The sequence below is a fragment of the Gossypium arboreum genome, chromosome 11, assembly GCF_025698485.1.
Source record: "Gossypium arboreum isolate Shixiya-1 chromosome 11, ASM2569848v2, whole genome shotgun sequence".
NCBI classification, from domain to species: Eukaryota; Viridiplantae; Streptophyta; class Magnoliopsida; order Malvales; family Malvaceae; genus Gossypium; species Gossypium arboreum.
In genome coordinates this window covers 107,353,524-107,359,523 of record NC_069080.1, presented here as the reverse complement: position 1 = coordinate 107,359,523, position 6,000 = coordinate 107,353,524, and positions in this window count along the sequence as shown.

Here is a 6,000-nt window from a genome sequence, read left to right as displayed (position 1 = left end):
AGTGTCTTAGTGTCGAAAATTTAAAAACTTGAAAGAATTTTGAAATACGATCCTTCTTTATAAAAAGCTCAAGTGTTAAAGACCTTCTCGTCTCAAAATATGAAATGTCACATCCAGTAAGTTAGGACACGACATCTTGAATTTTCGAAAGCGAGCTTGCCTTTTATATAAAATTTCCGTATTTTACTTTATTAAAAGGGTATTCGATTATTTAGAGTAAACGAGAGAAATCGAAACCCATTAAGTTAGGGCACGTTTTCTCGAATTCTCAAACGCCGAATATCGCCTTTATTTTAAAACAAATTCTTATTTCGAGGTGACAAAATGTTATACCCAGTAAGTTAGGGCACAACACTTCGTATCTCCGAGAATAAGCATCTTTCAAAGCTCGTATAGCGATTTAAAAGAGTATTCCGTTATTTAGGTTAAATGAGAAAAATCGAAACCCAGTAAGTTAGGGCACGATCGTCTCGAATTACTGAATACAGATTATCACTTTTATGAAAGAATTATTTTAAGGTATCGGATAGAAAGCATGATGCGATTTATAGTAAAATATAAAAGCAAATTATGATGCTAATACGTAATAATAAGCGTGACAATGTCAAACATAATAATACGAGCAATTATGAAAGGTGAAATAATAACAAGACTAGTAAACAAGCGTACGAGGAAAATGAAATGATCGAATACGCAAGTAAATTAACAAATAATTAAATAAATGACAAAATAAAATGACAATGATAACAATAACGATAATAATGATATATATATGTATTAAAGTACTTACGTAATAATAGAAGTAATAAGAAATATAGGAATATATATATACACAATAATAATAGTACGATATTAAAAGACACATATGCATGGTATATATATATAAAATGTATACGTAATAAAAATTACATAGTATATAGATATATGTTAGTAATAATAATAATGATGATACAAATAGCGAATGATTTAAGGTTTGAAAGAATTTACAAAGATATAAATAAATAGGTGATGATACGATAATAATGTGAGTAATGATATATATAAGCCAAATAAGTATGCAAAATGTGTATATATATATATCTATATTAAATTAGTATAAAAGCAATAGCGTATGGGTAATTATATATATATAAAATATTATAAAAGTAATAATACAATAGTGATGATAATTAAAGGTATAATAATAATAATAATAATAATAATAATAATAATAATAATAATAATAATACAAAGATAATGATAATAATAAAAAAAACATTACATAAGTATATATATTGAAAATAAATATACGATAATATTAAATGTATATACATAACTGTAACACCCCGAACCCGAGACCATCGCCGGTGTCGGACGCGAGGGGTTAACGAGCTAAATCCTCTTAAAGCACCGACCAACTTGGCATTTCCAGACAGGCTGGAAAACTGCGTCACTGTCGCCTTAAAAATCATATCTCGAGTTTCAAAGCTCGGAAACTGATTCCGTAAATTTTCCCTGAATTTAGACTCATATATCCTTCCATGGATTTATTTCTAGAATTTTTGGTTGGGCCAATTGGTACAGTTTATTAGTTAAAGTCACCCATGTTACAGGGATCTACTGCTCTGACCTTTGCGCGCTACAACTTGAATATCTCTCTGTACAGGGCTTTAATACTGGTGCCGTTTATTTTTAATGAAACTAGATTCAAAATGGAATCTGCACATATAAGGCATGACTTCTAATTCTTTCTGTATAATTTATAGTAAATTTTTAAAGTCGCGAAAGGGGACCCAGAAACCGTTCTGGCCCTGTCTCACAATAACTTTAATATCTCTTAACATGTAACTTCTATGACCGTTTCGTTTCTTCCATATGAAAGTAGACTCATCAAGGTTCAATTACATAACTTATTCACTATTTAATACCATTCCTACAAATTTTTGTGATTTTTCAAAACCACACCACTGCTGCTGCCAGCATCTGTTTTCAAGGTAACCTTTACCTATTTCATGATTTCCACGATTCAATTGGCCCTTTTGCATACATAGCATAAAGTGTGATCATGATTAACCATTCCAATGGCTAATCTTTTCAAAACAATTCCATACCCCATAATGATCATCATACAAACGATTATAGAATCATACTAAAACGTATATAAGCCATTTTCGCATGGCTATCCAAGCTTACACAAAACCGAAAGGTACATGACCTTCAACAATAGGGTAGTCCTATACATGCCATTTCAAAGTTCAACCAAAATTATACCAAAATGGAGGCTTTGATAGTGTAGATGACTTCGACTTTAATGATTCGAATCCGATCGCTAACGAGCAAAATCTATAAAACAGAGAGCCAAAGCAACGGGTAAGCATTTTTATGCTTAGTAAGTCTCAAGCAATAAAATCAGCTTTAACTAAGCATTACATTCACATAGCCAAATGAATCATTTCATTAATACACATTCACATAATCATACTTACTTCACACTTCATCATTATATACTTTCACAAGATATCAACCAATTCAATAGCTGAAAACTCGTTAGTCGATTGAGCGAATGTTACTCAAACATATCGACTTTTCCAATGCACATATAAACATACCTTATCCTTTGGGCTTTTCGAAGCGTACTAATTAAATTTATTACAGCAACCAACGCTCACCTCCAGCCCAAGCTTCTTGAATACGACGGATATAACCACATGCACGAATGCCTTTGGGTCTTAGCCCGGATAGAGCGACTTGCACAAATGCCTTCGGGTCTTAGCCGGATAGAGCGACTTGCACAAATGCCTTGGGTATTAGCCGGATTTAACAACTCGCACGAATGCCTTGGTCTTAGCCGGATTTAACAACTTCGCACGAATGCCTTGGTCTTAGCCCGGATGTAGTCACTAGCACAATTGCCTTGGTCTTAACCGGATATAATTACCAGCATAAATGTCTTGGGACTTAGCCGGATATCATTCAATTGCTCATGCACACACATACATCAATAATCATTACACATCCATGTTTCATTTTCGTTACTAAGGCTCAAACACAAATATATCACTAGCATAATCGCCTTGGGACTTAGCCGGGTATCATTCAAATACTCATACACACATAATTCAATAATCATTACACATCCATATTTCATTTCACATAATTGAGTAGGGTCATTTCTTGAGGACTTACTTCGGATGTTGTCGAACGGCTTCAACGGCTATTCGATCACTTTTTCCTTCCCTTTATCGGATTTAGCTCCCTTTGCTCTTGAGCTTAACGAATACAAGTAGAAGTATTCAATATTTTCTCAATAATGTTTACTAGTCAATCACATTCGCATCTCATATCATCTCACTTTATTATAATTTATCATTCAACCTTTGAACCAAATCGCCATTATACTGCCACATATACATACATCCATATATTTAAGCTCAAGAATTTTAACATAACATCAAGTGCTCAAATTACTCATGTGGCCGATTATACATGGTCATAAATACACAAAATCAAAAATAATTTCAAGGTTTTCACCCTATACATGTACTAGGCGAATGTACATGCAAATTTCACAACATTCTTCAACAAATTTCTTCTTTAAACAAACATATTTATCACTTTCTTCATCACCAAAATATCATGTGCAAACATATATACACATATAGGTGCAAGGTCAATTTCAAGGTGTCCATAACCATCCAAAGCACAAATTTTAACTAACATGCAAGAAGCATAAACCATGCTCATGAATGCTTCATGGCTGAATACATCACAATCATGCCCCTTTCAACTTCGGTCATGGTTAAACAAAAAAGAAAACTCAATGTCTTACTCAAGATTGCTACAAAGAAATTTCAAGAGTAGACAATCCATCATTGCATGCATCATTAGCAAGCTTCACATTTCGCATGCAATGGCTTTAACACAATAACAACTTTGGCCAAATACCATTTCCATGGCATAACAAGGATTTGAACCATGGCTAACATGAACATCAAGTTAGCAACTAAAACATGCATGAAACTCATAACACAACCTCATACATACCTTAATCTTGATGCAAGTTTAGCCAAATCTCCTTCTAGATCTCTTCTAAACAAAGAAAATGAAGCAAAAATCTCTTCTTCCTCTTAGAATTTTCGGCCAAAAGAAGGAGGGAAAAGATGAACAATTTTTTTTGTTTTTCTTTCTTAGTTACACGGCAATGGGGGGGAAAGAATGCTACACACATTTTTTTTTTGTTTCTCTTCCCACATCTAATTATTTTATCTCTTCCCACATCTAATTATTTTATCACTTAATACATCATGCATTAACAAAACATGTCATAACATGTTTTCTTTGCCCATAATTCCTTGCTATGGCCGGCCACCACCTATAAAAAGGGGGAATTTGACATGCAAGTCCATTGTTTTGCATGCATGCTTTAATTAGTCATCACACATTTCCCTATCGTACTTTCAAAATTCACTACTAAGTCCCTTCTAGTGAAATTCACCTTTATAACACTAAATCAATCATCAAAAAATGTCACACATGAGCACACACATATTATAGGCATCAAAATAAATTTTAAATTATTTTTATGCCTCGGTTTTGTGGTCCCGAAACCACATTCCAACTAGGGTCAATTTTGGGCTGTCACAATAACAATAAGAATACAATATTAAAAGATATATATGTATAAATGTATACATAATATGATATTAAAATATTTACACGGCATATACGTATAAGAAATAATAATGAAATATAAAATATATGTATAATAGTATTTAAATATGTATCTATGTTTATTAGGGTAATAATAATATTGAGAAATAGCTATAAATATATACATAAAATATAAATATAGGTATTAAATGAAACTACAAAATAATTCTAATGATAGTAAAATATACTAATAATAATAATAATAATAATAATAATAATAATAATAACAATAATAGTAAATAGAATAATAAATAATACTTAGAGTAAAAATGTTAAAATAATGTAAAAACCAAATTAAATCTTAAAAGGGGACTAAATAAGGAATAAAAATGAAGTTTTGGGGCCGATTTAAAAAGAAATATAAAATAGGGGACTTATTTGAACACGCGTGCGACTGCAGAGGGCCAAAAGGGCAATTTACTCGAGCCCTTAAAACGACGTCGTTCGAATGGAGGCCAAAATGAAACCAAAAATAAATTTTAAGGTGAAATTGAAATAAAGCAAATAAAAAAATAACTTAATTGCGAAATCAGGGAAAAGCGGAGGGGCCAAAAGAAAAATAACCCCTCCGCTTAAAAAACACGCGGATCTTCTGCAGAGTGGGTCGGGTCCTCGGGTCGGCGCCTGAATGGCGTCGTTTTGGTGCTGTGAGTTGAGGCCCAAAACGGCGCCGTATCGTATCACTATATAAACCCAAAAATTTTTAAAAATTTTCAGTTTTCTCTATTCCTAAAAAAAACAGAAAACAGGTCCTTTAGCTCTCTCTCATTCTGGTCTCCATTCTTGGGACCGGTCACTGTCCTCCTCGCCGTCCCTTGTGGCATACCAAGTTTCGAAAAAGGTATATTTTTTCTCCCCTTTTTTATATTTTTTCTTTTTAATGTATATTTGTATATGAATAGTCAAAAAGTTTAAAGCTTCGAATAAAGAAAGAAAATAAAAGAAAAATCGACCTTAAGGCGTTTGGACTTTCTTTTTGGCTCGTCTGCCTGTTACTCACTATTGACTATTTTTTGTATGCTTGAAACTTATGCTTTTTCTTTGTATTTGAAAAGAAAATGTCCGAAATTACAATGGTTTTAGATTTGGCCTTAAATAGCCGTTTACATGCCTCTACTTTCTACTTTCTGTCCCTTCTTTATTAATGTTTGCAAGTGTTTGTGGCGGTGGACTTGACCTGTCGGTGGGAGCAGAGGCGGTGGTGGATGGGACAGGGGGCAAGTGGCTGAACGGCTAGGGTTTTAGGTTTTTCATTATTTTTCTTTAATGTATTGGGCTAGGGTTTCCCTTGAAATTGGGTTTTGGGTAAAA